Genomic DNA, 24,208 nt, shown 5'->3' on the forward strand with positions numbered 1-24,208 from the left:
ATACAAAAATATCTCAACAAAACTTACAATAGTGTGTTCTATCCTGAATATGTACTAAATATTCCAAATTGCTAGAAACAGCAGAATAATTTAGGAAATTTGAGGCCCCAGGGGCAAAAAACATAGAAAATTGCCTACCCCCTGGGTCATAAAACAGATAATTTAACTTGTAAATGCTATGATTTTTATGATTTTTAAGTTCTTGATATAGAAAACAATAACTATGCTTGGAAGTTATGCAAAAATTAGATGTTAGCAGTCATCTCTATAACATTTTAAGTGAATTTATATCTCAGACTGGTATCTGCATACATACAACTATTGCAAATATGGCTTTGTTTGAACACTTCTAGTATATTTATTAGGTAAATTGTGTCAGATATATGGTTACAGATGATACTGTTGTGACAAGAATTCTAAATTGACCATTTGAGGTAGAAAATGTGAACTTTAATTGACAAATAGGCATACAGTAAGATGTGGACTGGAGACAGAGGCAGGATTGGATATTTTATATAATCTTGAATGTTGTAATGATTGACTGCTAAACATAACATTTATAGTATTCTGATATGCTTTCAATAAGTTATCAAAACAGTTTTAAACAGGTTCTAGGCATTTTATATCAGAAAATATGCAAATAGGGTAAGCTGGCAATAATTAAAGTCTTGTTTTCAAATTCTTTTCAAAATTGAAACAGGGGAGGGGTATAAAATGTTCAGTAAAAAAAAAACTAAAGAGTATTAACATTGATTTCTTTCTGGCTATAATTCTGATAAATGAGTATTAATGTGACTTTTGGGGAGATTTAGAATATTCATAGAAAATTACTTTTGTTTACATACTGGTTCCCAGTTATGCTCTCTGTGTTCCATCTCATAGAAACATAACTTCGGAATGTTACCAGTAAATATACATGTGCATATTGTTTACATTGGAATCTGTGGTAACCCTTCATTCGAGGTAGGGGTAGTTAAGAAAATTAGTGTTGGTTTAAACTCTGAAAAGTTCAGGGCATATACACGTTGAAAATATGCCGCACAGCCCTATATTTTAACCTTTGAAAAAAATTGTAGTGCATATGAACTTTCAATTCTAGGATAAGATTTTGTTCAAAACTTCATAGTAAAAGTGGTACAGTTTTAGCCGTAAAAGGAGTTCCTATGGGAAATTGCATTGTCAATATTTACAGAAATGCAACCTATATAGGGTGAAAAAAGAAAACATTCAGAATTTAACCAAATTTGCTTTATCTCACAGATTTTAAAGAAATTAACTCAAATATGAAGTTTTATAAATATTTCATGAAGATTGATAGAATCCTGGGCCTTAGATATGATGACTCAGCATAAATTCACAGTTTACAGTATGCATAGTTTACTTAAAGTCCTGAATACAAAATTAATTCATAATATTTGCATGTTTGTAAGTTAAATTGTTAAGAAGTGCTTATATTTACTCTTCGCAGTCATTGAAACTCATCGATCCTTCCTGAATATTATTTATGGGATATTTGTGTCCTGTCATTAACCCAAAAGTAAGCCGTAACACCTAAATCTGCTTTTATGTCACCACGGCATAAAAAATACAAACTAGTAATACAAAAATATCTCAACAAAACTTACAATAGTGTGTTCTATCCTGAATATGTACTAAATATTCCAAATTGCTAGAAACAGCAGAATAATTTAGGAAATTTGAGGCCCCAGGGGCAAAAAACATAGAAAATTGCCTACCCCCTGGGTCATAAAACAGATAATTTAACTTGTAAATGCTATGATTTTTATGATTTTTAAGTTCTTGATATAGAAAACAATAACTATGCTTGGAAGTTATGCAAAAATTAGATGTTAGCAGTCATCTCTATAACATTTTAAGTGAATTTATATCTCAGACTGGTATCTGCATACATACAACTATTGCAAATATGGCTTTGTTTGAACACTTCTAGTATATTTATTAGGTAAATTGTGTCAGATATATGGTTACAGATGATACTGTTGTGACAAGAATTCTAAATTACCATTTGAGGTAGAAAATGCGAACTTTAATTGACAAATAGGCATACAGTAAGATGTGGACTGGAGACAGAGGCAGGATTGGATATTTTATATAATCTTGAATGTTGTAATGATTGACTGCTAAACATAACATTTATAGTATTCTGATATGCTTTCAATATGTTATCAAAACAGTTTTAAACAGGTTCTAGGCATTTTATATCAGAAAATATGCAAATAGGGTAAGCTGGCAATAATTAAAGTCTTGTTTTCAAATTCTTTTAAAAATTGAAACAGGGGAGGGGTATAAAATGTTCAGTAAAAAAAAACTAAGAGTATAAACATTGATTTCTTTCTGGCTATAATTCTGATAAATGAGTATTAATGTGACTTTTGGGGAGATTTAGAATATTCATAGAAAATTAATTTTGTTTACATACTGGTTCCCAGTTATGCTCTCTGTGTTCCATCTCATAGAGACATAACTTCGGAATGTTACCAGTAAATATACATGTGCATATTGTTTACATTGAAATCTGTGGTAACCCTTCATTCGAGGTAGGGGTAGTTAAGAAAATTAGTGTTAGTTTAAACTCTGAAAAGTTCAGGGCATATAAACGTTAAAAATATGCCGCACAGCCCTATATTTTGACCTTTGAAAAAAATTGTAGTGCATATGAACTTTCAATTCTAGGATAAGATTTTGTTCAAAACGTCATAGTAAAAGTGGTACAGTTTTAGCCGTAAAAGGAGTTCCTATGGGAAATTGCATTGTCAATATTTACAGAAATGCAACCTATATAGGGTGAAAAAAGAAAACATTCAGAATTTAACCAAATTTGCTTTATCTCACAGATTTTAAAGAAATTAACTCAAATATGAAGTTTTATAAATATTTCATGATGATTGATAGAATCCTGGGCCTTAGATATGATGACTCAGCATAAATTCACAGTTTACAGTATGCATAGTTTACTGAAAGTCCTGAATACAAAATTAATTCATAATATTTGCATGTTTGTAAGTTAAATTGTTAAGAAGTGCTTATATTTACTCTTCGCAGTCATTGAAACTCATCGATCCTTCCTGAATAATATTTATGGGTTATTTGTGTCCTGTCATTAACCCAAAAGTAAGCCGTAACACCTAAATCTGCTTTTATGTCACCACGGCATAAAAAATACAAACTAGTAATACAAAAATATCTCAACAAAACTTACAATAGTGTGTTCTATCCTGAATATGTACTAAATATTCCAAATTGCTAGAAACAGCAGAATAATTTAGGAAATTTGAGGCCCCAGGGGCAAAAAACATAGACAATTGCCTACCCCCTGGGTCATAAAACAGATAATTTAACTTGTAAATGCTATGATTTTTATGATTTTTAAGTTCTTGATATAGAAAACAATAACTATGCTTGGAAGTTATGCAAAAATTAGATGTTAGCAGTCATCTCTATAACATTTTAAGTGAATTTATATCTCAGACTGGTATCTGCATACATACAACTATTGCAAATATGGCTTTGTTTGAACACTTCTAGTATATTTATTAGGTAAATTGTGTCAGATATATGGTTACAGATGATACTGTTGTGACAAGAATTCTAAATTACCATTTGAGGTAGAAAATGCGAACTTTAATTGACAAATAGGCATACAGTAAGATGTGGACTGGAGACAGAGGCAGGATTGGATATTTTATATAATCTTGAATGTTGTAATGATTGACTGCTAAACATAACATTTATAGTATTCTGATATGCTTTCAATATGTTATCAAAACAGTTTTAAACAGGTTCTAGGCATTTTATATCAGAAAATATGCAAATAGGGTAAGCTGGCAATAATTAAAGTCTTGTTTTCAAATTCTTTTAAAAATTGAAACAGGGGAGGGGTATAAAATGTTCAGTAAAAAAAAACTAAGAGTATAAACATTGATTTCTTTCTGGCTATAATTCTGATAAATGAGTATTAATGTGACTTTTGGGGAGATTTAGAATATTCATAGAAAATTAATTTTGTTTACATACTGGTTCCCAGTTATGCTCTCTGTGTTCCATCTCATAGAGACATAACTTCGGAATGTTACCAGTAAATATACATGTGCATATTGTTTACATTGAAATCTGTGGTAACCCTTCATTCGAGGTAGGGGTAGTTAAGAAAATTAGTGTTAGTTTAAACTCTGAAAAGTTCAGGGCATATAAACGTTAAAAATATGCCGCACAGCCCTATATTTTGACCTTTGAAAAAAATTGTAGTGCATATGAACTTTCAATTCTAGGATAAGATTTTGTTCAAAACGTCATAGTAAAAGTGGTACAGTTTTAGCCGTAAAAGGAGTTCCTATGGGAAATTGCATTGTCAATATTTACAGAAATGCAACCTATATAGGGTGAAAAAAGAAAACATTCAGAATTTAACCAAATTTGCTTTATCTCACAGATTTTAAAGAAATTAACTCAAATATGAAGTTTTATAAATATTTCATGATGATTGATAGAATCCTGGGCCTTAGATATGATGACTCAGCATAAATTCACAGTTTACAGTATGCATAGTTTACTGAAAGTCCTGAATACAAAATTAATTCATAATATTTGCATGTTTGTAAGTTAAATTGTTAAGAAGTGCTTATATTTACTCTTCGCAGTCATTGAAACTCATCGATCCTTCCTGAATAATATTTATGGGTTATTTGTGTCCTGTCATTAACCCAAAAGTAAGCCGTAACACCTAAATCTGCTTTTATGTCACCACGGCATAAAAAATACAAGCTAGTAATACAAAAATATCTCAACAAAACTTACAATAGTGTGTTCTATCCTGAATATGTACTAAATATTCCAAATTGCTAGAAACAGCAGAATAATTTAGGAAATTTGAGGCCCCAGGGGCAAAAAACATAGAAAATTGCCTACCCCCTGGGTCATAAAACAGATAATTTAACTTGTAAATGCTATGATTTTTATGATTTTTAAGTTCTTGATATAGAAAACAATAACTATGCTTGGAAGTTGTGCAAAAATTAGATGTTAGCAGTCATCTCTATAACATTTTAAGTGAATTTATATCTCAGACTGGTATCTGCATACATACAACTATTGCAAATATGGCTTTGTTTGAACACTTCTAGTATATTTATTAGGTACATTGTGTCAGATATATGGTTACAGATGATACTGTTGTGACAAGAATTCTAAATTGACCATTTGAGGTAGAAAATGCGAACTTTAATTGACAAATAGGCATACAGTAAGATGTGGACTGGAGACAGAGGCAGGATTGGATATTTTATATAATCTTGAATGTTGTAATGATTGACTGCTAAACATAACATTTATAGTATTCTGATATGCTTTCAATATGTTATCAAAACAGTTTTAAACAGGTTCTAGGCATTTTATATCAGAAAATATGCAAATAGGGTAAGCTGGCAATAATTAAAGTCTTGTTTTCAAATTCTTTTAAAAATTGAAACAGGGGAGGGGTATAAAATGTTCAGTAAAAAAAAACTAAGAGTATAAACATTGATTTCTTTCTGGCTATAATTCTGATAAATGAGTATTAATGTGACTTTTGGGGAGATTTAGAATATTCATAGAAAATTAATTTTGTTTACATATTGGTTCCCAGTTATGCTCTCTGTGTTCCATCTCATAGAGACATAACTTCGGAATGTTACCAGTAAATATACATGTGCATATTGTTTACATTGAAATCTGTGGTAACCCTTCATTCGAGGTAGGGGTAGTTAAGAAAATTAGTGTTAGTTTAAACTCTGAAAAGTTCAGGGCATATAAACGTTAAAAATATGCCGCACAGCCCTATATTTTGACCTTTGAAAAAAATTGTAGTGCATATGAACTTTCAATTCTAGGATAAGATTTTGTTCAAAACTTCATAGTAAAAGTGGTACAGTTTTAGCCGTAAAAGGAGTTCCTATGGGAAATTGCATTGTCAATATTTACAGAAATGCAACCTATATAGGGTGAAAAAAGTAAACATTCAGAATTTAACCAAATTTGCTTTATCTCACAGATTTTAAAGAAATTAACTCAAATATGAAGTTTTATAAATATTTCATGATGATTGATAGAATCCTGGGCCTTAGATATGATGACTCAGCATAAATTCACAGTTTACAGTATGCATAGTTTACTGAAAGTCCTGAATACAAAATTAATTCATAATATTTGCATGTTTGTAAGTTAAATTGTTAAGAAGTGCTTATATTTACTCTTCGCAGTCATTGAAACTCATCGATCCTTCCTGAATAATATTTATGGGTTATTTGTGTCCTGTCATTAACCCAAAAGTAAGCCGTAACACCTAAATCTGCTTTTATGTCACCACGGCATAAAAAATACAAGCTAGTAATACAAAAATATCTCAACAAAACTTACAATAGTGTGTTCTATCCTGAATATGTACTAAATATTCCAAATTGCTAGAAACAGCAGAATAATTTAGGAAATTTGAGGCCCCAGGGGCAAAAAACATAGAAAATTGCCTACCCCCTGGGTCATAAAACAGATAATTTAACTTGTAAATGCTATGATTTTTATGATTTTTAAGTTCTTGATATAGAAAACAATAACTATGCTTGGAAGTTATGCAAAAATTAGATGTTAGCAGTCATCTCTATAACATTTTAAGTGAATTTATATCTCAGACTGGTATCTGCATACATACAACTATTGCAAATATGGCTTTGTTTGAACACTTCTAGTATATTTATTAGGTAAATTGTGTCAGATATATGGTTACAGATGATACTGTTGTGACAAGAATTCTAAATTGACCATTTGAGGTAGAAAATGTGAACTTTAATTGACAAATAGGCATACAGTAAGATGTGGACTGGAGACAGAGGCAGGATTGGATATTTTATATAATCTTGAATGTTGTAATGATTGACTGCTAAACATAACATTTATAGTATTCTGATATGCTTTCAATAAGTTATCAAAACAGTTTTAATAAGTTCTAGGCATTTTATATCAGAAAATATGCAAATAGGGTAAGCTGGCAATAATTAAAGTCTTGTTTTCAAATTCTTTTCAAAATTGAAACAGGGGAGGGGTATAAAATGTTCAGTAAAAAAAAAACTAAGAGTATTAACATTGATTTCTTTCTGGCTATAATTCTGATAAATGAGTATTAATGTGACTTTTGGGGAGATTTAGAATATTCATAGAAAATTACTTTTGTTTACATACTGGTTCCCAGTTATGCTCTCTGTGTTCCATCTCATAGAAACATAACTTCGGAATGTTACCAGTAAATATACATGTGCATATTGTTTACATTGGAATCTGTGGTAACCCTTCATTCGAGGTAGGGGTAGTTAAGAAAATTAGTGTTAGTTTAAACTCTGAAAAGTTCAGGGCATATAAACGTTAAAAATATGCCGCACAGCCCTATATTTTGACCTTTGAAAAAAATTGTAGTGCATATGAACTTTCAATTCTAGGATAAGATTTTTGTTCAAAACTTCATAGTAAAAGTGGTACAGTTTTAGCCGTAAAAGGAGTTCCTATGGGAAATTGCATTGTCAATATTTACAGAAATGCAACCTATATAGGGTGAAAAAAGAAAACATTCAGAATTTAACCAAATTTGCTTTATCTCACAGATTTTAAAGAAATTAACTCAAATATGAAGTTTTATAAATATTTCATAAAGATTGATAAAATCCTGGGCCTTAGATATGATGACTCAGCATAAATTCACAGTTTACAGTATGCATAGTTTACTCAAAGTCCTGAATACAAAAGTAATTCATAATATTTGCATGTTTGTAAGTTAAATTGTTAAGAAGTGCTTATATTTACTCTTCGCAGTCATTGAAACTCATCGATCCTTCCTGAATATTATTTATGGGATATTTGTGTCCTGTCATTAACCCAAAAGTAAGCCGTAACACCTAAATCTGCTTTTATGTCACCACGGCATAAAAATACAAGCTAGAAATACAAAAATATCTCAACAAAACTTACAATAGTGTGTTCTATCCTGAATATGTACTAAATATTCCAAATTGCTAGAAACAGCAGAATAATTTAGGAAATTTGAGGCCCCAGGGGCAAAAAACATAGAAAATTGCCTACCCCCTGGGTCATAAAACAGATAATTTAACTTGTAAATGCTATGATTTTATGATTTTTAAGTTCTTGATATAGAAAACAATAACTATGATTGGAAGTTATGCAAAAATTAGATGTAAGAAGTCATCTCTATAACATTTTAAGTGAATTTATATCTCAGACTGGTATCTGCATACATACAACTATTGCAAATATGGCTTTGTTTGAACACTTCTAGTATATTTATTAGGTAAATTGTGTCAGATATATGGTTACAGATGATACTGTTGTGACAAGAATTCTAAATTGACCATTTGAGGTAGAAAATGTGAACTTTAATTGACAAATAGGCATACAGTAAGATGTGGACTGGAGACAGAGGCAGGATTGGATATTTTATATAATCTTGAATGTTGTAATGATTGATTGCTAAACATAACATTTATAGTATTCTGATATGCTTTAAATATGTTATCAAAACAGTTTTAAACAGGTTCTAGGCATTTTATATCAGAAAATATGCAAATAGGGTAAGCTGGCAATAATTAAAGTCTTGTTTTCAAATTCTTTTCAAAATTGAAACAGGGGAGGGGTATAAAATGTTCAGTAAAAAAAAAACTAAAGAGTATTAACATTGATTTCTTTCTGGCTATAATTCTGATAAATGAGTATTAATGTGACTTTTGGGGAGATTTAGAATATTCATAGAAAATTACTTTTGTTTACATACTGGTTCCCAGTTATGCTCTCTGTGTTCCATCTCATAGAGACATAACTTCGGAATGTTACCAGTAAATATACATGTGCATATTGTTTACATTGGAATCTGTGGTAACCCTTCATTCGAGGTAGGGGTAGTTAAGAAAATTAGTGTTGGTTTAAACTCTGAAAAGTTCAGGGCATATACACGTTGAAAATATGCCGCACAGCCCTATATTTTAACCTTTGAAAAAAATTGTAGTGCATATGAACTTTCAATTCTAGGATAAGATTTTGTTCAAAACTTCATAGTAAAAGTGGTACAGTTTTAGCCGTAAAAGGAGTTCCTATGGGAAATTGCATTGTCAATATTTACAGAAATGCAACCTATATAGGGTGAAAAAAGAAAACATTCAGAATTTAACCAAATTTGCTTTATCTCACAGATTTTAAAGAAATTAACTCAAATATGAAGTTTTATAAATATTTCATGATGATTGATAGAATCCTGGGCCTTAGATATGATGACTCAGCATAAATTCACAGTTTACAGTATGCATAGTTTACTGAAAGTCCTGAATACAAAACTAATTCATAATATTTGCATGTTTGTAAGTTAAATTGTTAAGAAGTGCTTATATTTACTCTTCGCAGTCATTGAAACTCATCGATCCTTCCTGAATAATATTTATGGGTTATTTGTGTCCTGTCATTAACCCAAAAGTAAGCCGTAACACCTAAATCTGCTTTTATGTCACCACGGCATAAAAAATACAAGCTAGTAATACAAAAATATCTCAACAAAACTTACAATAGTGTGTTCTATCCTGAATATGTACTAAATATTCCAAATTGCTAGAAACAGCAGAATAATTTAGGAAATTTGAGGCCCCAGGGGCAAAAAACATAGAAAATTGCCTACCCCCTGGGTCATAAAACAGATAATTTAACTTGTAAATGCTATGATTTTTATGATTTTTAAGTTCTTGATATAGAAAACAATAACTATGCTTGGAAGTTGTGCAAAAATTAGATGTTAGCAGTCATCTCTATAACATTTTAAGTGAATTTATATCTCAGACTGGTATCTGCATACATACAACTATTGCAAATATGGCTTTGTTTGAACACTTCTAGTATATTTATTAGGTACATTGTGTCAGATATATGGTTACAGATGATACTGTTGTGACAAGAATTCTAAATTGACCATTTGAGGTAGAAAATGCGAACTTTAATTGACAAATAGGCATACAGTAAGATGTGGACTGGAGACAGAGGCAGGATTGGATATTTTATATAATCTTGAATGTTGTTATGATTGACTGCTAAACATAACATTTATAGTATTCTGATATGCTTTCAATATGTTATCAAAACAGTTTTAAACAGGTTCTAGGCATTTTATATCAGAAAATATGCAAATAGGGTAAGCTGGCAATAATTAAAGTCTTGTTTTCAAATTCTTTTAAAAATTGAAACAGGGGAGGGGTATAAAATGTTCAGTAAAAAAAAACTAAGAGTATAAACATTGATTTCTTTCTGGCTATAATTCTGATAAATGAGTATTAATGTGACTTTTGGGGAGATTTAGAATATTCATAGAAAATTAATTTTGTTTACATATTGGTTTCCAGTTATGCTCTCTGTGTTCCATCTCATAGAGACATAACTTCGGAATGTTACCAGTAAATATACATGTGCATATTGTTTACATTGAAATCTGTGGTAACCCTTCATTCGAGGTAGGGGTAGTTAAGAAAATTAGTGTTAGTTTAAACTCTGAAAAGTTCAGGGCATATAAACGTTAAAAATATGCCGCACAGCCCTATATTTTGACCTTTGAAAAAAATTGTAGTGCATATGAACTTTCAATTCTAGGATAAGATTTTGTTCAAAACTTCATAGTAAAAGTGGTACAGTTTTAGCCGTAAAAGGAGTTCCTATGGGAAATTGCATTGTCAATATTTACAGAAATGCAACCTATATAGGGTGAAAAAAGTAAACATTCAGAATTTAACCAAATTTGCTTTATCTCACAGATTTTAAAGAAATTAACTCAAATATGAAGTTTTATAAATATTTCATGATGATTGATAGAATCCTGGGCCTTAGATATGATGACTTAGCATAAATTCACAGTTTACAGTATGCATAGTTTACTGAAAGTCCTGAATACAAAATTAATTCATAATATTTGCATGTTTGTAAGTTAAATTGTTTAGAAGTGCTTATATTTACTCTTCGCAGTCATTGAAACTCATCGATCCTTCCTGAATAATATTTATGGGTTATTTGTGTCCTGTCATTAACCCAAAAGTAAGCCGTAACACCTAAATCTGCTTTTATGTCACCACGGCATAAAAAATACAAGCTAGTAATACAAAAATATCTCAACAAAACTTACAATAGTGTGTTCTATCCTGAATATGTACTAAATATTCCAAATTGCTAGAAACAGCAGAATAATTTAGGAAATTTGAGGCCCCAGGGGCAAAAAACATAGAAAATTGCCTACCCCCTGGGTCATAAAACAGATAATTTAACTTGTAAATGCTATGATTTTTATGATTTTTAAGTTCTTGATATAGAAAACAATAACTATGCTTGGAAGTTATGCAAAAATTAGATGTTAGCAGTCATCTCTATAACATTTTAAGTGAATTTATATCTCAGACTGGTATCTGCATACATACAACTATTGCAAATATGGCTTTGTTTGAACACTTCTAGTATATTTATTAGGTAAATTGTGTCAGATATATGGTTACAGATGATACTGTTGTGACAAGAATTCTAAATTGACCATTTGAGGTAGAAAATGTGAACTTTAATTGACAAATAGGCATACAGTAAGATGTGGACTGGAGACAGAGGCAGGATTGGATATTTTATATAATCTTGAATGTTGTAATGATTGACTGCTAAACATAACATTTATAGTATTCTGATATGCTTTCAATAAGTTATCAAAACAGTTTTAAACAGGTTCTAGGCATTTTATATCAGAAAATATGCAAATAGGGTAAGCTGGCAATAATTAAAGTCTTGTTTTCAAATTCTTTTCAAAATTGAAACAGGGGAGGGGTATAAAATGTTCAGTAAAAAAAAAACTAAGAGTATTAACATTGATTTCTTTCTGGCTATAATTCTGATAAATGAGTATTAATGTGACTTTTGGGGAGATTTAGAATATTCATAGAAAATTACTTTTGTTTACATACTGGTTCCCAGTTATGCTCTCTGTGTTCCATCTCATAGAAACATAACTTCGGAATGTTACCAGTAAATATACATGTGCATATTGTTTACATTGGAATCTGTGGTAACCCTTCATTCGAGGTAGGGGTAGTTAAGAAAATTAGTGTTAGTTTAAACTCTGAAAAGTTCAGGGCATATAAACGTTAAAAATATGCCGCACAGCCCTATATTTTGACCTTTGAAAAAAATTGTAGTGCATATGAACTTTCAATTCTAGGATAAGATTTTTGTTCAAAACTTCATAGTAAAAGTGGTACAGTTTTAGCCGTAAAAGGAGTTCCTATGGGAAATTGCATTGTCAATATTTACAGAAATGCAACCTATATAGGGTGAAAAAAGAAAACATTCAGAATTTAACCAAATTTGCTTTATCTCACAGATTTTAAAGAAATTAACTCAAATATGAAGTTTTATAAATATTTCATAAAGATTGATAAAATCCTGGGCCTTAGATATGATGACTCAGCATAAATTCACAGTTTACAGTATGCATAGTTTACTCAAAGTCCTGAATACAAAAGTAATTCATAATATTTGCATGTTTGTAAGTTAAATTGTTAAGAAGTGCTTATATTTACTCTTCGCAGTCATTGAAACTCATCGATCCTTCCTGAATATTATTTATGGGATATTTGTGTCCTGACATTAACCCAAAAGTAAGCCGTAACACCTAAATCTGCTTTTATGTCACCACGGCATAAAAATACAAGCTAGAAATACAAAAATATCTCAACAAAACTTACAATAGTGTGTTCTATCCTGAATATGTACTAAATATTCCAAATTGCTAGAAACAGCAGAATAATTTAGGAAATTTGAGGCCCCAGGGGCAAAAAACATAGAAAATTGCCTACCCCCTGGGTCATAAAACAGATAATTTAACTTGTAAATGCTATGATTTTATGATTTTTAAGTTCTTGATATAGAAAACAATAACTATGCTTGGAAGTTATGCAAAAATTAGATGTTAGCAGTCATCTCTATAACATTTTAAGTGAATTTATATCTCAGACTGGTATCTGCATACATACAACTATTGCAAATATGGCTTTGTTTGAACACTTCTAGTATATTTATTAGGTAAATTGTGTCAGATATATGGTTACAGATGATACTGTTGTGACAAGAATTCTAAATTGACCATTTGAGGTAGAAAATGTGAACTTTAATTGACAAATAGGCATACAGTAACATGTGGACTGGAGACAGAGGCAGGATTGGATATTTTATATAATCTTGAATGTTGTAATGATTGACTGCTAAACATAACACTTATAGTATTCTGATATGCTTTCAATATGTTATCAAAAGAGTTTTAAACAGGTTCTAGGCATTTTATATCAGAAAATATGCAAATAGGGTAAGCTGGCAATAATTAAAGTCTTGTTTTCATATTCTTTTAAAAATTAAAACAGGGGAGGGGTATAAAATGTTCAGTAAAAAAAAACTTAGAGTATACACATTGATTTCTTTCTGGCTATAATTCTGATAAATGAATATTAATGTGAGAAAAACTGATTTTAGAGAGTTTCCTATTTGAATAAATGTTTGTATAGGTTGCACTTTGTAAATACAGCTGTTCCTCAAACCACGCCTCTTTTGGGGAGATTTAGAATATTCATAGAAAATTAATTTTGTTTACATACTGGTTCCCAGTTATGCTCTCTGTGTTCCATCTCATAGAGACATAACTTGGGAATGTTACCAGAAAATATACATGTGCATATTGTTTACATTGAAATCTGTGGTAACCCTTCATTCGAGGTAAGGGTAGTTAAGAAAATTTGTGTTAGTTTAAACTCTGAAAAGTTCAGGGCATATAAACGTTGAAAATATGCCGCACAGCCCTATATTTTGACCTTTGAAAACAATTGTAGTGCATATGAACTTTCAATTCTAGGATAAGATTTTGTTCAAAACTTCATAGTAAAAGTGGTACAGTTTTAGCCGTAAAAGGAGTTCCTATGGGAAATTGCATTGTCAATATTTACAGAAATGCAACCTATAGCTTCGAAAAAGCAATCCCCATTTTTAGGTGTTGGAGTGCTGTATTCATGTCCTACCATTTCAATGTTTCTCAGAAGTGTATCTTCTGTACTGTTCTGGCTGGCTGAAATATGTGTGTTTGCTTGTAGTAAAGCATCCAGGTCTTTACATCTAATTCCTACATATATAGGGTATGAAATTTTACATATAAGGTAACTTATGCCTTAATAAATAGATTTCTATATTCTTAATGTAGGATTTCCTGAAAATTGCATTGTTTATGTTTTATATTTGTTAAGAAGACTTGAGTATCTTACGGTTAATTGCGTGTATAAACTGTATTTCTGTTGTGACCTGAAGTACCAGCTGGATTTAAAGAATTGTAGATAAAATGCTAGGTAACTTATGAGTAAATATAATGAATTCTATATTCTGAAGGAAGAATTTCATGATAATTGCATTGTTTATATTATATTTTGGTTTAGAACAATTGAGTTAACTTAAGGTATATTGGTTGTATTTTGTAAGGAAATTGCATAGTTTACTAGTATGTCATGTATTTGTTAAGGTGACCTGAGTATACTTGAGTTGAATGGGTTATATTTGTTTTTTTTTGGGGGGGTAACCTCGGGTACCCTTGTAATGAAAGAATAATAGATACAATGCTAGGATATATAATTATTCTGTAATAAACTAATTTCTTCATTTTAAATGTAGGACTTCATGGATGTTGTATTGTTTATGTAATGTACTTGTTAAGGTGACCTGAGTTAACTTGAGTTAAATGGGTTATATCTGTTAGGTTTTTTTGGGGGGTGACCTCAGGTACCCCTGTAATGAAAGAATAAAAGATACAATTCAAGGGTCTATAATTATGCTGTAATAAACTAATTTTCTTCATTTTAAATGTAGGAATTCGTGAACATGATGGACATTGCATAGTTTATGTCATGTATTTGTTAAGTTGACCTGAGTAAACTTGAGATAAATGGGTTATATTTGTTGGGTTTTTTTCGGGTGACCTCAGGTAACCCTTCAATGAAAGAATAATAGATACAATGCTAGGGTATACAGTTATGCTGTAATTAACTTATTTCTTCATTTTAAATGTAGGACTTCATGGACGTTGTATTGTTTATGTAATGTACTTGTTAATGTGACCTCAGTTAACTTGAGTTAAATAGGATATATTTGTTGTTTTTTTGGGGTGCCCTCAGGTACCGCTGTAATGAGAGAATAGTAGATACTATGCTAGGGTATATAATTATGCTGTAATAAACTAATTTCTTAATTTTAAATGTAGGACGTCATGGATATTGCATAGTTTATGTCATGTATTTGTTAAAGTGACCAGAGTTAAATGCGTTATATTTGTTGGGTGACCTCAGGTACACCTGTAATGAAAGAATAAAAGATACAATCCTAAGGTATAAAAATATGCTGTAATATACTAATTTCTTCTATCTAAATGTAGGAATACGTGAACATAATGGACATCGCATAGTTTATGTCATGTATTTGTTAAGGTGACCTGAGTTAACACGAGTCAAATGTGTTATATTTTCCTTTTTATGCAAGGTAATATAAATTAAATAGATTATAGATTAAATCAGTTTGCCACACTTTTAAGCCTGTAGTTGAGGGGGCATTAGGTTTAACCTTGTCTGTCTGTAAGTACGTATGCTGTATGTCCTAAAATTGGGTTTCGTTCTCTATGGGACAATAAAACAAATCAAATGAAATATAGAGGAAGTCCATTGGGGTAACTACCACCCCCCTTCTTTTTGATAACTTGTAAACGGTCAAGATCCCCACCCTGAAACTATATACCTATGTTCTTGTATGTTACAATAAAACAAATCAAATCCATTTTTAATATCAAAAAGTGGAATTTTAAAATATTTATCTCTTGTTATTATTTTATGACCTGTCTTATCTCACAATAAATATTGGAGTGACAGATTTATTTGAAAATTATCTATTTCCTAAGTGGTGATGATTATAAGCTATATTATTAGACATTTTGAAGATTATTACATTATTAATTATTAATTAGATCTGGGTTATACCTTAGCATATGATAATCATTGGAGTGACATATTTATTTGAAAAAATTCTGTTTCCTGATAAGATCTGTAGGACTGTGTATATAAAGTTTGAAATTTACTAGTAGGACTGTATAAATGAAGTTTGAAATTTACTGTTTATTGTTAAACATTTTGTAGATAATTAAGTCTCCCTAAACCATATATATTCTTACCCCACCCCCCTTCAATTTGAGAATGTGCCTTTATCTTTTAAACGGTCGAGATCCCCACCCCTATACCATATATATTCTTGTATGGGACAATAAAACAAATCAAACGAAATATTGGGGGAGTCCCCGGGACCACCCCCATCCCTCTTCTTTTTGAAAACTTGTAAACGGTCAAGATCCCCACCATGAAACCATATATATTCTTGTATGAGACAATAAAACAAATCAAATGAAATATAAGGCGAGTCCCCTGGGGTCACCCCCACCACATCTTGTTTGAGAACTTGTAAATGCTCGAGATCCCCACCCCTAAACCATATATATTCTTGTATGGGACAATAACACTAATCAAATGAAATATAGGGGAAGTCCAGGGGGTCACCCCCACCCTCCCCCCCTTCTTTCTGAAAACTTGTAAACGGTCAAGATCCCTACCCCTAAACCATATATATTCTTGTACCGGTCAATAAAACAAATCAAATGAAATATTGGGGAAGTCCATAGGGGTAACCCCCACCCCCTTCTTTTTGATAACTTGTAAACGGTCGAGATCCATTTGCACAGAAAATATTATGGATAAAATTAACCTGTGTTTCATTTCTACATAAATTAAATATATATATAGGGTTCTTTCAAATGCTGAGCCTAAACTCTATTTAAATATTAGATTTTTAGGCCCAGTTTTCAAGTTGGTCCAAATCAGGGTCTAAAATTAAACTTTGTTTGATTCAACAAAAATTGAATTTATGGGGTTCTTTGAAATGCTGAATCTAACCATGTATTGAGAGATTTTGGATTGTGGGCTCCTTTATCAAATTGGTCCACATTGAGGTCCAAAGGGTCCTAGATTAAACTTTTGTCTGATTTCATCAAAAATTGAATTCTTGGGGTTCTTTGATATGCTGATTCTAATATGTACTTAGAATTTGGATATTGGGCCATAATAGGTATTTAAATGTCCAATTTCAAATATATCAGTTCTTTGACTACATTCATTTTGTGTCGTCCCCAAGGGTGACTGGGGAATAGAAGTATGGTCACCATTGGTCTTCCTCCGACCGGCAGTAAAACCCTTGCTTAAGTGGGGCGTCCGTTTGGCTGTGCGGGATGTACAAATTTGCAGCCACGTCCGGTCAGAATGGGGACGTTAAATCCGATGCCTCGTGTAAAGAGAGTGCCACGCTCTTTGTACGTTAAGAACCCTTGCAACAACTCTTTGAGGGGTCCGTAGGTGACCTGTTGCAAGGCTAAATTTCTGTCCTTATCCAATATACCCTCATTTCCCGTGGCAGTCTAAATTTCTCCGACCTTAATCCCGGACGCCCCTATTACAGAACCTACCTATTGTATTTATTGTTAATTTGTTCTCGTCCTGAATATGCATGAAATATTTGCCACTGGACATTAAGCAACTTACAATCAATCAATCATCATTTGTGCCACAAACCTATGATGTGTCAAATATTCAATCACAATCCAAATTCAGAGCTGTTTTAAGTTTAAATGTAGTGTCCATACTTGCTCAACTGTTCAGGGTTCGACCTCTGCAGGAAAATCCGGTTTGCTGTCTCTCTGACAGCCTCTTGTTGTCGCTTTTGCTGATATTGGTACAGATTTGGAAATGCGAGTTTTGTTACTATAGGCATGTTTATCAGTAAATGACTTATCTAAATGTAGTACCGGTATGTCATCATCGTTAACTATTTTTGTTGTTCCTTTCGAAGAACTATCCTCATCTATGGGTTCCTTGTTATTACTTTGGCATTTTCTCAGATGTGCAACCATGTTTTCTTTCTTCTTTATGATTTTGTTCACAGCATATGCAGTGAAAATGACTTGTAGATATATCCCCCTGTTGAAGATGACATACAACAGAATAGGTATCTGCAAAGAACAATAAAAAAATATAAATAATTCTTGAATTTTATATTCCCAATGTAAGAACCTTCAATTATATGCTTCTAATGAAGGGTATGGTGGTGGATGTAGATTATAGTCGTGTATTAGTCTTTATATACCACGGGTATGGTGGTGGATGATATACCAAGGGTATGGTGGTGGATGTAGATTATAATCGTGTATAAGTATTTATATACCACGGGTATGGTGGTGTATGTAGATTATAATGGTGGATAAATCTTTATACACCACGGGTATGGTGGTGGATGTAATTAATAGTCGTGTATTAGTCTTTATATACCCCTGGTATGGTGGTGGATTTAGATTATAATCGTGAATTAGTCTTCATATACCACGGGTTTGGTGGTGGTTGTAGATTATAATCGTGTATTAGTCTTTATATACAACGGGTATGGTGGTGGATGTAGATTATACTCGTGTATTGTGGCCTGTTGCAAGGCAAAATTTCTGTCCCTATCCAATATACCCTCATTTCCCGTGGTAGTCTAAATTTCTCCGACCTTAATCCCGGACGCCTCTATTACAGAACCTACCTATTGTATTTATTGTTAACTTGTTCTCGTCCTGAATATGCATGAAATATTTGCCACTGGACGTTAAGCAACCAACAATCAATCAATCAATCAATAGTCGTGTATTAAGTCTTAATATACCACCGGTATGGTGATGGATGTAGATAATAGTCGTGTATTTTGCCTTTATATACCAAGGGTATGGTGGTGGATGTATATTATAGTCGTGTATTAGTCTTTATATACCACGTGTATGGTGTAGGATGTAGATTATACTCGTGTATCAGTCTTTATATACCACGGGTTTGGTGGGGGATCTAATTATAGTCGTGTATTAATCTTTATGTTACACGGGAATGGATGTGGATGTAGATTATAATCGTGTATTCGTCTTCATATACCACGGGTTTGGTGGTGGTTGTAGATTATAATCGTTTATTAGCCCTAATATATATCACGGATATTGTGGTGGATGTATATTATAGTGGTGTATAAGTCTTTATATACCACGGGTATGGTGATGGATGTAGATTATTATCGTGTATTAGTCTTTATATATACCACGAGTATGGTGGTGGATGTAGATCAAGGTCATGTATTAGTCTTTATACACCACGGGTATGGTGATGGATGTAGATTATAATCGTGTATTAGTCTTTATATACCACGGGTATGGTGATGGATGTAGATTATAATCGTGTATAAGACTTTATATACCACGGGTATAGTGATGGGTGTAGATAATGCTCGTGTATAAATCTTTTTGCCCTTCATTTTTGAAAAGGTTGGAGAAGGCTTTGTACGTTATTTAAAAAATTGTATCAGTTTCTTAGGGGTCAAATATATCAGGCAGTCAAGATGAATATTACTGGTGTTTATATTTTGAATTCAATTTGAACTGTGCATGTAATAATATTTGACAAAATTAAATATTAACTTTAAAAGAGTTTTCAGTTTTACATATTAACATATTTATGTTTTCATTGCATACATTGACATGAATATATTTTGTTTCAGGTGCATTTGATTGATTGATTGTTGGTTGCTTAACGTCCAGTGGCAAATATTTCATGCATATTCAGGACGAGAACACATTAGCAATAAATACAATAGGTAGGTTCTGCAATAGGGGCGTCCGGGATTAAGGTCGGAAAAATTTAGACTACCACGGGAAATGAGGGTATAATGGATAGGGACAGAAATTTAGCCTTGCAACAGGTCACCTACGGACCCCTCAAAGAGTTGTTGCAAGGGTTCTTAACGTGCAAAGAGCGTGGCACTCTCTTTACACGAGGCATCGGATTTAACGTCCCCATTCTGACCGGACGTGGCTGCAAATTTGTACATCCCGCACAGCCAAACGGACGCCCCACTTTAGCAAGGGTTTTACTGCCGGTCGGAGGAAGACCAATGGTGACCATACTTCTATTCCCCAGTCACCCTTGGGGATTAGGTGCATTTGAAGAAACTAAAGAGACGGAACAAGTATCATATGGTATCCATCCCATGTTTAAAACCATTGCCAAATTCAAGAACTTGCACCAGTAGCTACAAATGTATCACACCATTGAATGAATAGTAAATGCAGAATCAATGGTTTTGTCATTTGTGACAAAGAACTCATTGTCCTTTTCATTTGTTCCTGGACTGATAGACCTTTCGAAGACTTTGGCCAGGGATAAAAAGGCATTAGACTCGTTGAATATGAACAGGTCAACTGCTTCTTACAAAGCTAGGTTTGGTGTAGGGAAAATGTTTCAAGATATTGTGATAGATGAAATGAGGTCCAAACAGTTTTCTCAATTTAAACATGGATGAATCCACAAGCTCAAATTTTCATAAGGTTCTATTTCAGCTATTTCTGTTCGATGATAAATCAAGTTGTCATTCATCACTTTAAATAAGTAACATGTATTAAAAGTATATAGTGAATTACTATTTTAAAATTGGAAACACTCATAGAAGATAACAGAATGCCATGGACAAATCTTATGTCTTTTTATGCACTCCTGCCATGTGTTGCATGGGTTCAAACCAGGAATTGAAACAGGAATAAGGACGGAAAAGGCACCCCATTTGTTAGATGTTGATGTTTGTCATCATGTGCACAATGCAGCAAAGGCATCCTGTTAACAATTCAAGTCCTTCATTGAACTTCTTAACTATGACTTATTCAGTGACTTCAAATGGTCACCAGATCTTAGAGAAATGTTTCAAGAAATATGCATAATGCTGAACATTAAATATACAATGCCACATATATATGTTAGCCATCGATTGCTTTCTGTATATGATGTCACCTTAGACACTTTAAGGCTCTTTGATGCACTGGCAGAAACTGAAAGAGTCAAGTTTACGACAGACTTCGAGTTTCACAGTCTTCAAGAGAAAGAATACAAGAAATTCGAAAGGTATAAAAGTTTTTTGTTTGAATTGTTCAGCATTTTATAATTTTTAAATAACAAATCAAATTATAACTGCATCAGAAGCATGATTATTTTTAACAGTACTTGTTTGTTTATGTGCATGATGTTTAATTTAGCAATTTCATTTTCAGTGTGCACCATAAATTAATGACTGATTTAACAAATTTATTTTCAGTGATACTTATTGTTTGATTAGAAGTCCAGCATGGTGTTGATTTTAAGTTATTTCAGTTGAGCATGTTGTTTTATTTAACAATTTTATTTTCAGTGTAGCATGATCCCTCCCTAACTTCTGATCCCTAGTCTTTTGGTGAGTAATGTGTCATTTTTATGCCAAGGTAGTCAGGAAACTTGATTCCAAACACATTATTATGAGATTTTCACTCTGACTTTTCTTAGAATTCTATTATTTTTATCAAAAATTGGAAGGATTAATATATACATATATATATCAAGGACCTGTGTATTTCCAGTAATCTGAAAATTAAAACAAAGGTTAACGTTGTCAGCTAGGATCTACAATATGAAGAAAACAAGATGTGGGGAATACTTTAATAATCCCAACAACATGAATAGGTTATATCTCTAGTTTAATATATACTGTCAGACTCTTTAACATTAATCTTTTTGACATATTTTGTTTCTCAGTTCAAACTTTTTTAATATTTAAAATTAGCCAAAACCACAGTGTAATTTTGTTTCAGTAGCCGAATTAATTCCATTTAGGTCCCACGAAAATGTTTTGGTATCAAAATTTATAATATCATTCAAAATAGTTTCATCACAGAAAGCATTTATAGTTTAAACTCTATACTCATCTGTCTATCTGTAATTAACAGTATTTTACCAATGTATAATTAATTTGATTCTGAAGAAACATTCTTTCTAAATTTCCAATTGAAAAGTAGTTTAATCTTTGAATGATCAGACAAGTGACTAATTTCATGTGTAGAAAAAATAATTAGATTTCGTTCTGTATATATAGCCAGTTCTTCTGTGTTCAGCTTTCGTCTTTCTGACGGTGTCCCTATTCCTCATCTCTGCCACGAATGCATCTGTTGCTCGCCTGTCGTCATCACAGGGAAGTTATTTTGTAATCTAACCGAAGAATGTCCTCTGAAAGTTTGTTCATCAGTCTTTTTCCCATTTCAACTGAACAGGGACTCCGTGACATGGCAATCGTCTGTTACTGACAATAAAATTTGAGATGTGCCGGATAGCAACATATGAAAAATTCCAAGAGGGGTGCAGTACGGGGTTTAGCTAGGCGATACGGGGTATGCCATACAAAGTATCAGTATTTAGTACTATATATATTAAAGAAAAATCGGCTCCTGGTAGTTTACTAGCACAAGTGCTCCGTCCAGTGGTTCGTATTTTGGACTGATATTAATCGAATTCTTTTGTAAAACCTGCAAAGTTATCGAATATTAATTTCAATTTATTCTCAATTACAAGGTAAACGAAAATATCTGATAAAATCTATATAATGATATACAATTAGTTGGTGAACATTTCATTCATTTCACTGATGAACACAAATTATTTTATATATTAAACCCCGCTTCCCTTAGACATGTTAGAATTATTGGCTTCTTTTTTAAAAGGTCATTAGAACTAAGGACAGAGGTCTCATTGTAACATGGCTATTGAACATTGTAAATTTATCACTATGTTTTTTTTATTTTTATTTTGTATGCAGTTTACGGGCCCTGTCATAAATGAGTTGAGAGTCCGTCCGAAAACTGACCGAGACAGTGCAGATAATATATTAAAATAGATACATACGATATATGACGATGTTGACTCTGTTCATCAATTACGGCGACTTTTCATTCAACGTAATCAGAAAGAATATGAATCATTAATGTCCTTTAATACTTATGAAAATTGCTGATCAAATAACAAAACGTAATATTACAGCATTAGGTGATAAAAATATTTCGTTGAAGGATAGGATTAGTGAGGGTATTTATGATAAACAATTGAAAAGAGAAGTGAAGAGGTTTAGTTTGAAACTTAAGACATTTACTTTTATAGAATTCAGAAACAACAACAACAAATTAATTCTATTTCAAACAACCGATCTAATCGGGGACATTTGTAATAGATTTTATAATCGTTAGGCACAATCAACAAGATTTTCAGATATAAGTTTACTAACTTTTTTAACTGTGGAGGTAAAGGTCACATGAAAGTAAATTGTCCGTCATCAACATTCACCTACACAGACAATGACAAGTGTTCACACACACAGGAAACACATCTAAAGATCAGGCCGATGTTATTTAATTCAAAGAGGTGCACGTACATGTAATGTCCATAATAGTGAAGAAATTGAATCAGAGTCAAAAGACAACCTCCCAAGGATTTCGACATATCGGAAGCAGTATTTGCTTTTTACCCAATAAATAGCTTAAAACATTCAAAATTTTATGACTTATGTAATCTGGTGGTATGGACTGATTTTAGAGTTTTAGGATTTTCTTCCTTAATTGCAGTGTTGGTTTCAGATTATTTTCCATCTCATGAGTGTCTTCTTGTGGCGATGAAGGTGGAGTCTTTATCACTGTCACCATAGTTCTCCTATTTGCTAACCAACAAGGTCAAAATGACGAAATAAACCATGTGTATAAAATGCATGTACATATATTCCATTCCTAAAAACTACTATAAAAAAAATTCTTTGGTAGAACAGTTTAGAATTTTGAGATCTTCGTACTGTTAAGTACATCCACATTTTCAGACAATAGACATGAATGAATTAAAAGAATCCATTTTACCTTTTTTGTTTTTATCTAGAAAACTGAAAAGTCAGAAAAGTAAAACAGTGCAAAAGTGATAAGCAAGACAATATTTCAGATTAATATGCAAGTAGCAACATTATCAGAAAACAACTTTAGTTCTTCACTACCATTAAAAACTTATTGTAGCAATTTTTGTAATATCTTTTTACCTGATCTTGTCAAATACAACTTGCTATTCAGCCTCAGTTTTTCAAATACTGTCCCAACTACATTTGTTTTTTAAAGTTTACTTTCATTTATAGTTGC

This window comes from Mytilus californianus, unplaced genomic scaffold, assembly GCF_021869535.1.
Source record: "Mytilus californianus isolate M0D057914Y unplaced genomic scaffold, xbMytCali1.0.p SCAF_23, whole genome shotgun sequence".
NCBI lineage: Eukaryota > Metazoa > Mollusca > Bivalvia > Mytilida > Mytilidae > Mytilus > Mytilus californianus.